At 43.3% G+C, this 12,973-nt stretch overlaps 1 long non-coding RNA gene across 1 annotated transcript in view; it reads right to left on the minus strand.

The window, feature by feature from the left end:
- Positions 1-1,930: 1,930 nt before the first annotated feature.
- LOC114257676 (uncharacterized) overlaps positions 1,931-12,973 on the minus strand; it is a 39,181-nt gene continuing 28,138 nt past the window's right edge. The window contains exon 2 of the long non-coding RNA XR_003627703.2: positions 1,931-2,217. This is a non-coding gene — a long non-coding RNA (uncharacterized LOC114257676). The remainder of the gene's footprint in view (positions 2,218-12,973) is intronic.

Consider the following 12,973-nt stretch of genomic DNA (forward strand, 5'->3'; position numbering starts at 1 on the left):
CAACTATGTTTGGTTGTGTTGGTTATAAAATAGAATTGATGTCCTAAAAGGTATCCTATTTCTTTATTTATTTCTCACCCCCTTTCTTTTCCCATATATTTTTTATTATAACCAAACATAAATAGGATTACATTTCTCATTCCTTTTCCAAATCCCACCTCAAAAACTCCAACCAAACACAGCATTAGGGACATTATAGCTAAACCAAACCCCCTACCACCAAGAAACACAAGCATGAGGCACTCTGATAGCATTCCAAGCAAAGCTAACAGAGAATTCCCCATTAGCAGCATTAGGACTAGGCAAGAAATCAGCATGAGTGTTCTCAATAATATGATGAATAGACCTATTTTTAAGCCTAGGCCATCTCCAATGACCATTCCTGATGATGGAAGAAACCTTAGCAAGAAAGGAACCTCCTAAATCCCTAACCACTCTTTCACCGTAGATTTTATACAGAGGACCAATTGGATGCCAATTATCCAACCATAAAAAGGTCTCACCTCCATCCCTAATCATATATTTGATTAAAGGCTGAGCCAAGACTCTCAATTTGAATAATTTCCTAATTGTCCAAGAAGAATCTTAAGGAAGGGTCATACGTCCAATCATATATTTGATTAAAGGTTTAAGATATTGTTATTTAATGTGCTTCATAATTTTCCACTTTGAACTCCTTGTGGTCCAGGGATAAGCAATGACTACATACTAAATGATTGTTTCATACATACTATGTGATGAAATTGATAAATAAATTACAATTGCTATATAAATTATAGTCTTCAAATTGATATATAAATTAGTTTAGTTATTCTTCTAAAAGCATATTCATCTATTTTAGCAATTTAACTCATTTATTAGTTTAGTTAGACATGAAATTAAAATCTTTGAAGCCAAACACAGCAACAATACTTAATGTCTTGTCTTCATTTCTTTTAAAATTTTATGCCTTATTGTCATACTTGCTCGCCATGGATATGTGAAAAATAAACGATTTGATTATATTATTATATATCAAACCAAAATGTGATCTACACATCTAAATAAATGATTGCATTTCAAATCTAGACAACAATTGAAAAGTGTTCCCAATCTAGACAACATCTAAATAAATGAATGTTTCTTTTCCTTCTAATTTTGTTTTGTTCTCTATAGGACCATCACAACATATGACAATGGAATTGTTGGCATGACAATGGGACAAACAATGGCCCACAACCCCTCAAAAAAAAAAAAAAAAAAGCATCATTCTCATATGACCATTTTCAAACTGTTTACCAATTCCTAGCCTTTTTCCAAACAAGTAATTAAAAACGAGTAATGGTACATTTATTTAAAATCTTACTAACAAGCCTACTAAAAATATCAATGTCCAAATATTATTGGTGGTTTAAATATTATTATTTTTTTGACAGCCAATCACATGTGATCATTTATAATTTTAGTAAGATTGTTAGTATACATAGAATTATTCATTAAAAATCAAGAAGCTAAATTAGAAATCAAAATTAATTAAAACCCATAAATTAAGCTCCTAAACACATAAAACATGGTATGAAATCTATATCACAACTCCATCTTCAATGACCAAATTATATGAACCAACTTTAACTTTTCAAAGAATATTAAATAAATTCAACTTTAGCCTTTAGGTGCACATGTGTAGAGATAGTGCCAAGAAATCATAGTAGGCCACCTTTTACTTATTTCTTATATATATATATATATATATATGACTATGAAAGCACCATCCACTGATATTCACATCAATATACATATCAATCAATAGTGGAAATGAAAGATCTAAGCTTCTAATAACAGAGTAAATTGAAAAAAATTAAAAAAGAATTAAATGAATATTACCTTATGAATGAGACACAGAGGAGGAGGCTTTTAGGTATCTTTCAGTGAGAGAGAAGAGAGAGAAAGATTCAACACAAATTGAAATCTTCAGATTTGCCTGAAATTAGACACATAATTTAGAGAAAATCGAAGACAATGGTGGCTCAAAAACAAGAAGAGGACATATAGTCTACTCCAGATTTTCTATGGCTTACTCATTCTCTTTACTGGTATGTTATCTTGAATACCACCAGATTTTCTATGGTCTACTCCAGATTTTCTATGGTATTCTCCAACAAAATATGAAAAATGACAGAGAGAGGGAAGATGACAGCGACCACAGAGAGGTTCACGATCAATGCTGCTCGTGATCGACTGTGCAAGAGACAAAAAGTCAACGCCATTTCTAAGGAGTGTAGTCAGCGGCACTCTCTCTATAGTCGGCGGCGAAATAGAGCAAGAAGGAGAGAGAGAGAGAGAGAGAGAGAGAGAGAGAGAGAGAGAGAAGAAGAAGAAGAAGAAGAAGAGAAGACATACTGTAGACGCGCCCGCGTGAGGCCTTCGTGCTACAGTTCGGACTCAATTTGTGTCACGGTTCTTAATCTGAACCAAAGAGTCCAAATCCGGCAAATCGTTTTGAGAAAACAAATTTTTAGAAAAGAAGTGCCAAACATGGGCTGCTTTGCCAGATACAGAGTCGGCACCTAAATATTTTTTTAAAGGGGGAATTTAGGAAACCCTGACTCGGTGCCAAAGGCCACATGTCCGTCATCACCAAAGTTGCCTCGGCTCGGGAACTTGGGTACGACCGGGGAAGGTCAGCTATGAGAACCCCCTCTCGCCCGATCCCAAGATCGGCCTCTACTAACCATGATATCCGATTTTGAAAACGTTTATGTGTTCTTATCCCAATTATTAGCCTAGAATTACTATGTTATGCGCACAGCACAAAAGTATAGACTAGATCGCCTAATGTGGAAATAAGCATTGCATATCCGTTTGTTTTGAAAAATATTTTAGAATTTGCTACTCGCAAGTAGGTTAAAACACGGATTTCAATGAGCTATTCCAACTCAGACAATCCAACCTTCACCCATAGGCATTCAGGCAATTATATCACATAAGCATCTAGCCACATAGTAAGCATGCTGTCATGTCAACATCCACACGCATGCGGTATGCTAAAGTATAAATACTTACATAGTAGTCCAAGCCAAAATAGGGAACTCGTTAGCAAATCAATGTATGATCCAAGTCCATGTTAAGTGCCTAATGCAACGCATACAAAATGTCACTAGAATAGGCTCGGCTAATCTAGAAGTGGCATGTGAAATGCACCAGCATCATGTATTCAAGTTAGATTTGAAATACTAATGCAGTTAGCATGATGCGCCGAGCCCGGTGCATAAAATACTGATGAATGATGCACGCATGCATAACATAAGGTATGCTAAATTAAACATGACCTATTACTAACCATCAAAGCAAATAAGTAAAAGGGAGAAAGAAGTGGGGGTTGGAAGACATGCACACACTCACCCACACTTATTACAAATTCGCCCTCGCTCGGAGGGACCGAAAGAATAATACAAATTAACTAACTCGCAAGCTAATTAATTATCACAAATCACCTAATTAATTAACAAATTAACTAAGCTAAGAAAAGTAATAAAAAAGGGGCCTTGGGAAGAGGGTCCAATGCACGCATGCTCGGGTCTTGCTCAGAAGTCTAGTGCCATGCACAAGCCGCCTCTGTTTTCCCTGCTCTGCTTCTCTGAAGACTGCCAAAGTCTCAGGATGTACTCACTGGATGTTGGGGAATGCCACCGGCTGGAGGGAATCATCATCGGCTGTGATTTGGTGTCGATCGGCCAAAAATGAATCCATCGGCCACCGATGGATTGCCGGTCGGCACTCTGTGAAGTCGATCGGCAAAAAGTTCCTGCAGAATCTGTTTGACAGCAACAGAGGACAAAACTTTGCATGGCAATGCAATTCAAGCAATGTATGTACCAACCATATCCCTTATCATGTTTATGACTCAAAGGGACATGATCCTTGATTTTCAGGCCACCAATCACGCATTTCGATGCATGATGGCCCAAAGAATCGAGTGTGCAACCTTAATTTCAAATGTAATGCAATGCAAATAAACAAGCAAAGGGGCTCAACCTCTATCATGCTCAACTCAAGAGGTATAGCATGCATGTTAATGCAATGCAATCCTAAGCATGTGAGCTAGCATGCAACATAGGCAATGCAATGTGTACATGCAAGTATGCAAGCAAACATACAACAGGAGGATGCAAACAAGCAAGGAGACGGACTTAAACTAAATTAGGCCACTCTCAAACAAGCCTAAATCAGCGGCCAAAGTGCTCAAACATGAGGGCCAACACACATACACGCATGCACATGTTAAGACCTAAACACTTAAGCATCAAAGGATATCCTTTAAGCACACTTCAAGGGGAATAATCACGGACATATGGCATGCATTGGAAGCTTTAAAATCATGCTAAATATGATACCAAATCAATTAAACATGACAAGCCAAGGCATGCAACCAAGGTCCCAAAACTCAAAGTAAGCTAAGGGGCATTAAACTACCGTTGACAAAACCAAACATGGAATGCATTAAACAACTAAAATCAAATTTCTAGCATGTTAAAACATAGCCAAAAGACTACTTAGATGATGTCTAAGAGGCCTAAACATGCAAGCGCACCAAAGAGGCTAAACATGAAGCATGGAATGTCGACCTTTGAAAACACTTAAGGGACATCAAATGCAACCACACGAGCATGCTAAGTGGGCTGAAATAACATGGCAAGTGGTTCCAAACCACTGAAATGAGGCAAGGATGCATGCTACACACTCACACCCTTGAAGCCTACAAGTTAAAATGCAAAGAGGCTATGCAATGCATGCTAAAGTCGACCCAAATAAGTAAGGACAGACCTTAAACATGGCAAAATAAACATGAAAGCTTCACAAAGCTAAGCCTAAAGCATGCTAGAACAATGGTTTACAACCTAAGGCATGTTAAGGCAACAAAATGGCATTACAAGGCATGTATGCTAAGCAAGCATGATGTACCAAAACCAACTCAAAACAATGCTATATCATGGAATAATAAGCATAAAAAATAGCCAAGGCATGGTCAACATGAGCCTAAGCTAGGTGCTCCCTCAAGAGCCAAAAAATGATCATTTTCAAGGACAACAAGGAGAGGGGGTGGCCCTCTCCTTCTGGGGACCTCAAAGCACCATCCTCACCTCTGAAATCCCTCAAGATTTCAGTGGTGAGGAGGCCCAAGCACCAAGGTCTCGGAGCTCACCCAAAATGGCACAAAATGGAGCCTTACAGGGCTTAAGAGGGGTCAAACAACCCCAAAGCCTGAAGCAACCTTAAACAACTATTTAGAGGTCCTAAAACCAGAACGTTTTTATGTTATACACTAAGCTCAAAAACAGATGCAAGATAGGCTAAAAAGCTATGCAAAATGGGATAAAAATGGACAAAAGTCTTACCCTTGTAGACCCTCTTCACAAATGGTGGACCAGTAGTCTCCTTAGGTCCAAACCAGCTTCAAAACTCTGAAAACAATCCCTTAGAACCTCAATAGCCAAGGGAAGGTGTAATGGTAGGTGTTTGTGTGTAATACTATGAACAAACACACCTAGAACACTCAAGAGAGAGATATAGAGATGGAATATATATATAAGCCCTAACCTAAAAACCAGAGCTCTCTAACCATGTTTTTTTCTCTCTCTAACCTTAGAAGAGGGAGGAGAGCCCTCCTCTTATAGAAGCTCCCTCTTGCAAAGCTTACAAAACAAGCTTGCTAAGAGGGAAATCCCTCCATACACGTGTATGGAGGGAAGCAAATGTGGGTGCCAGCTATCACAACTGGCACAAAATATCTACTAAAAGTAGATGAACAGTGATCGGCCATCCAAAATTACCATTTTGACAAAATAAATGGCCGATCGGCAACAAAGAATGCCGACCGGCAATATATATTGCCGATGGCATAAAATCACTGGCCGGTGGCCTCGAGCCATGGCCGGTGATGTGTGGGGATGCCTCACAAGGCATTCCCCGCCCCTCCAAGGCAAAACACAAGTGTTTGGTACAAAAACTAGACACAAAACAGTCGAGTCTAGAGATCTTGAGGCAAGGAGCGCAACCAAAACCTCCGGGAACTCAAGGCGAACACAATCATGGATAATCACCGAGTGTTCCAACGGTGACGTCCAAGTTTTGAGACCGGTCAAAAATGGGGTGTCTACAGTTGCTCCTCGTTGACAGAACTCGGAAGTCATAAGAATGACAGGAGTGAATGTCAAAGCCCAGAGACGACCCATTTTTTACAAGGCCGAAGGCTTAGACAAACATACAAGACAAGCAAGATATGCGCCCGAAGGCAGGGATAAAATGCAAGACAATGCACAAAACCGAACATAACTTATGATCATGCAAAGAAAGCTGTAATGTAGCATGACGTGTGACAGTTTTAAGCTAGCATACACCAAACTACACTACTATGCAGAAAGGATGTAAGAGAATTATGTAATTCTCAATACGTCTCACTCGGAGAATACAATACCTGCGCGGTTCGTCTGGTTGCACCAGCCTCAAATGAACCGTACATACAATATCGTGCCTGAAAGAAAGCAAACTTAACAGGTACGGATATCGTTAGCAATATGCAAAATGAATGCAAAATGATATGCGATATACAAAACTATGTATAGTAATGCAGATGAAAATGCAATGCAATTGAATCATAATCACATCATGAGCGGTTCAAAACCACACAAATGTCAAATAGATTGATGGAGGTAACAAGCCCGTCTACCATAGAAAAGGTTCCGCAACCCTCAAACCAACATACCAACGTGGAATAGGCGCGTACACATGCAGAACTATGAGCGATGTAGATGGACACAAGAACAAGTAATTGGGTGGAATGACATAAGTGGGGAAATGACCCACTGAAGAAAGACTAATGATCCTAATGCTGGATGCAAAAATTACACTACAATGTAATATATATAATGGATATGGCAAGCAGCCAAACTAAATCTTGCCGAGGAAAGGTATGGACACACACAAACCACGTCTAACATAGAACGGTCATACAGAACTATGAGTGTATAGACGTAAAAAGTATGGGCACATACCAGACCAAGCTCAACATGGAAAGGCGCAAGCCTTAGATGGAAGTGATGCGGTGAATGCATGCAAACTACAATGCAATATATAAGTATGCAATGGAATGGATATTTACAGTGGAAATGCATGACATATGCACTATTTACAATGAAATGCATGACATATGCATTATATACAATGATGCACGACGTATGCACTATCTACAATGATGCATGATATATGCATTATTTACAATGTAATGCATGACATATGCAGTATTTACAATGATGCATGACATATGCACTATTTTTTGATGAAATGCGAATGATGCATGTTGCTTTTTTGAAATGCGCGACAGCGCGCGGCGTAGGACGCATGATAATACATGAACTTTAAATGCGCGGCAACGCGCGGTTATTGAGATACATGACGATGTAAATGAACTGTGCACATCAATGCACTAAAGGTCTTGTACCTTCCGAGGATTTAAGGTCTCCTAGACCGTCGTATGTACAGGACGGTGTGATGCGCAAAATAGCGCGATTGAATGCATGCAAAATGCAATGAGATACGCAAAACAGCATGATGCGTTTAGACAACGCGAGTGCACAAGACAGTGCGATGCGCAAGATAGCGCGATGAATGCATGCAAAATGCAATAAGATGCGCAAAATAGCGCAATGCGTTAGACAACGCGAGTGCACAAGACAGTGCGATGCGCAAGATAGCGCGATGGAATGCATGCAAAATGCAATGAGATGCGCAAAACAGCGCGATGCGTTAGACAACGCGAGTACACAAGACAGTGCGATGCGCAAGATAGCGCGATGAATGCATGCAAAATGCAATAAGATGCGCAAAATAGCGCGATGCGTTTAGACAACGCGAGTGCACAAGACAGTGCGATGCGTAAGATAGCGCGATGGAATGCATGCAAAATGCAATGAGATGCGCAAAACAGCGCGATGCGTTAGACAATGCGAGTACACAAGACAGTGCAATTGATTTGAAATGCACAAGACAGTGCGATTGATTTGAAATGCACAAGACAGTGCGATTGGCATGTGATGCACATGGGGCAACTTTTGAGTTTTGTAAAAGCCAAAAGGATACGGAAAGGATACACCTTGCACGAATTCGAGTGCCACGCACAGAAGACACGATCTGAGGTCAAAACGGAGGCCGGTTGAGCGTCGGAGATGCATGTTTCTTGCACCGTCTTGAGCAATGAAGGCCCTGAACCACACATATAACCCAAAAAAGGATGTAGGAGGCTCCAAAACCACTGTAAGAGACCACCGGATACCCACCGGCCATCAAAATGCATCACCGGCTGTCCATCGGCCATCACAAAATTCCATCGGCACAATATTTTGCCGACCGGCCAACAGTGTGGCCGACCGGCAAAATGTTCCTGTACCGGGGCTGTTCAGTCATTTGGCCACGGGTCTTTTAAAATAGGGCTTCTAGCCCTATTTTCTTCATTTCCTCTTGCTCGAAATTTCTCCCCCTCTCTCTCTAGATCATTTTCCTCCTTTGATTTCCTCGTTTTCTTGCGTTCTAGCCTCCATTTCGTCGTTCTATTCGCGAATACCTTCGCGTTTCGAACGTTTTGAACCAAACGAAACTTCGTTTCGGTGTCTCATTTTTGATTTCCGCCACTCGGGGCTTGTTTCCCTCAAGTTTTTCTCGATATCTGTGCCTTTTCCGGACTTTGACTTTTCCGGCCTTTTCCAGCCCTCTCGGGGTTGACTTTTTGTTGACTCTTCACATTCTCGCCCGGATTTTCATCTTTCGGCCATTTTCACATTCTCTTCGAGATGGCGGACGATCTTCCACAGGGCGGGACCCCTCCAGAGCACGAGATGGATCCCGAGGCCGAGCCCTTGCCACTTCACATCCGGCCGTTCGATCCGGAGACCTACATGTCAGTGGTTCATGTGATGCTCCCCGATGGACTGCGCCAGTTCAGGGGCTTTGAGAGGGGTGTGGCACCCGAGCTATTACTACGTGAGCCTACCTCTCATCTGTCCTTCGGCACTTCCGAGGTAACATTCTTTCCTCTGCTTTACTTTCCGCAATGTAGAATATAAAACTACCGTAGCTGGTCATATTCTGTAACTGCTTAATTCTGATACACTGATGCACTGTACACTGTAGTTGATCGCAAACAAACTTACAACCGGTATCTGTTTGAAACTTACACGTGCACACACACTGCACTGACCCTGAAGCACCCAAACGCACGGCGCACACTGTATTTCACTGCATACACACTGGTACCCGGTATCTGCTTGAATTTGAAAACATGCACAAATGCTGTATATCTGTATGCTTCTAAAAATTGCATTTTGAATATTGCCTCGCAATTGTTGTTTTTGATTACAGGGGGATTCCCATACCATCCGCGGGTATGGGAACGTCGTTGCTCGGGACTGGTACATAGAGCTGCCAGACGCAGTTCGCCATATCGTCGACGAGGCTGGTTTCGGCATCTTCTGCAGGGGACTCTCCCGGCTTACGACCTGCAGGCCCTGCTTGCTGCTTTAGTGGAGAGGTGGTGGGATACCACCAACTCCTTCCACTTCTCTACTGCGGGGGACATGACGATGACTCCCTACGATTTCTCGATGCTCACCGGCATCGGGGGGTGATCCGATCCCCTTCGATACCGATATGGATGAGTGGGACGCCGCCCAGCTGTACCTGCTCGGCACTCAGCCACCCCTTGCCCGGGCAGGGTTTGTCAGGTACTTGTGGTTCGAGAGCCACTTCCGGATTCAGCCAGCCTTGGCGGAGGAGGCGCAGATGACCCCAGAGGAGGTGGATCAGTACGCACGGGGTTTCATTATGTTTCTGCTCGGGACGACCCTTTTCGCCGACCGGGCGAACACCGTGCCTCTATGTCTGTTGAGCGCACGGGTGGATGTCAAGCGGATCCGCTGTTATGACTGGGGTGGCGCAGGCTTGGCCACATTATATGGTTACATGAGCTCTTCTTCCCGCCTCAGCGGACAGCTTCTTGGCGGCTACTGGCGAGCTTGGGAGGTACATCTTCTTCCCCTTTTACATGTCTGCTTCACGTTTTCTATATTCTGTACACTGCACACACCACGGTCTGCCTCTCACTGACTATATACTGCACACGTGGCACACATATACTCTGCTTTACTTTGACTGTATACTGCACACACTGTATACTCTGTATAATACACTGCACAACACACGGCTCTGCCATTTCTGCTTTATTCTGTATTTTTCTTTATCTGATAGTCATACTTATATCTGTTCTGTAGTTGTGGGTGTATGCCTACTTTCCCAGGCTTGCCCCAGTACCTGATGTGGAGACCCCACTCGGCGTCCCCTTTTCTCATCGCTTTGATGTGCGATGCGTGCGGAGACCACGGGAGTCTTTTATTTTCTTCCGCCGCTACTTCGACACCATCACCGCCGCGGAGGTATGTTCAACTTTAGAATTTGCTTAGGCTTCGCTTAGCACTGTATGTTTTCAATAACAGTAGATAACAAACTGCATTTCATTTTCAGATCACCTGACAGCCTTGGGCTCTGTTGCCAGCCGTGACCCGGGATCGGTTTGCTGGGGTAGAGGAGATTGCACGCTTCCAGATCTTGCTGGAGGGCCCGGTCTGTCGGGCTTGGTACCTGGGCGAGTGTTTCCTACGCCAGACCCTAGGGTTACCAGAGCAGATAGTCCCAGGTCCACCTCCTGCCCATATGAGATATACTGAGAGGTTCACCGCTCAGGAGATGGTCGATTACACGATCGGCTGGGACGCGGAGGACTTTAGGGGCGAGGGCGACTTCAGAGAGTACGTCCAGACCTACATTATGCGGCCTCTGAGCAGTGGCCGTCGAGCTGAGAGAGGGAGACCGGTGGTGCCAGCAGCTGGAGCTGGAGCTGGGGCAGGGACGTCGAGGACAGCTCGTGTCCGTGGCAGGAGCGAAGCTCAGAGGGGTCAGGGGGTTAGCTGGCCAGCACTACCCACGACGATGACATGCCGAGGGCAGGGTGGGGCGACGTACCAGATTCCCTTTGCTCCTCCTCCGGCTGACCATGAGTTGGTCAGGTTCTATGACTTACCTCCGATATGTACTACTTCATCTTGTATCTTGCATTGTCATTTTATTTCAGTTTATTTTGATATTCTGCAGAATACTGATGCCTTTGATACTTTTGCAGGCGTCCTCCGAGTACACCCGACAGTCCCTGGAGTTGAATGCTTCCATGATGGGGATGCTACAGCGGACTTTCGACCTCCTGGCCCTCTATAGTATTCCGGTATGTTTTTCTGATCACGGCCTCAAACCATACTCATAAGATGCTTCACATAATCTGGTGCACAACACAACACTTGATAAGCTGCTCACGTCATTCATACACTGTACTCACATACTGCATTCTGCATTGATAAACTGCTCACGGCATTTGCACACTGTACTCATACACTGCATTCTGCACTGATAAACTGCTCACGACATTTGCACACTGTACTGCATACATTGTATTCTGTACTGATAAACTGCTCATGGCATTCGCACGTTGCATTGCATTCTGCACTGATAAACTGCTCACGGCATACTGATGCGTTTGCCTCTTATACTTTTCAGCCTCCTTTCCAGATTCCCACTGTGGGAGGTGTTCTAGCTGGACCTTCTATTCTTACCGGAGGAGATGGCGGAGCATACCCCCGCACCAAGGCGGGTGTAGACACCCCATTTTTGACCGTCCTCAAGACTTGGACGTCACCGTTTGAACACCCGGTGATCATCCATGTTTGTGTTCGTTTGGAGTTCCCGGAGGTCTCGGCTCGCATGCCCTGCCTCAGAATCTCCGAACTCAACCGTTTAGTGTCTGGTTTTGCACCAAACACTTGCATCTTGCCTTTGAGAGGCAGGGAATGCCATGTAAGGCATCCCCACACACCACCGGCAGTGGCTGGAGGCCACCGGCTGGTCTTTTTCTGCCATCGGCACTTTTGTTTGCCGGTCGGCACATTTTAATGCCGGTCGGCATAGTTTGTTGCCGGTCGGCACTGTTTTTTGCCGAAATAGCATTTTTGGGCAGCCGACCACTGTTCATCCACTTTATGGAGATATTTTGTGCCAGCTGTGATAGCTGGCACCAACTCTTCTCCCCTCCATACACGTGTATGGAGGGATTTCCCTCTAGCCAAGCTTGTTGTATAAGCTTTGCAAGAGGGAGTCCTATAAGAGAGGGGCTTTCCTCTTGGTTCTAGGTTAGAAAAACAGAAGCAAAAACCAGCCCTTAGAGATATAGATACATATTATCTCTATACCTCTCTCCCTCTCCCTTCTTGTGTGTGTTTCTTGGCTCAAAAGGTGTGTTTTACCTTACTTTTGCACCATTACACACACCATTACACCTTACTCCGAGATTGAGGGACTTGGAGGAGTTGTTTCTTGAGTTTTGGACTGGTTTTGATCCAAAGAAGGAGGCTAGACCATTTGTTCTTCAAGGGTTCTTTAAGGGTTCTTCAAGGGTGAGCATCTTCCTTTTTATTCCCCAAACTTGCATTGGTTTTCTACCTATTTTTTTTTACTGTTTTAGCTCTTGTGTATAACATGAAAAAGGCTTAAATTTTCCTGCTCTAGCACTTTCATTAAGGTCATTTTGTGGTTTGAGTGCAAACTCACCCTCATAGGCTTTGTTTGGTCTATTTTGGTGCCTCTTTGATAAGGTTTTGTTCACTTCAGCATTTTGATCTTTTCATCACTAAAAATCAGTGTATTTTAGTGTCAAAAAAGGATGGTTTGAAGTCTTGCATAGGGGAGGGACACCCCTCTCCCTTCATGGTTTGTTTCCTTGCTTTTGGGGCTCAAAAGGATAGCATATGTGCTCGATGTTTCTTGGCTTCATTTCAGTATTTTTTTAGGCATCTTAGGTCATATATAACCTCTGTTTTTGGTCGGATTTGGGCCTCCTTGTATG

This window comes from Camellia sinensis, chromosome 7, assembly GCF_055761805.1.
Source record: "Camellia sinensis isolate YWXY chromosome 7, ASM5576180v1, whole genome shotgun sequence".
Taxonomy (NCBI): Eukaryota; Viridiplantae; Streptophyta; class Magnoliopsida; order Ericales; family Theaceae; genus Camellia; species Camellia sinensis.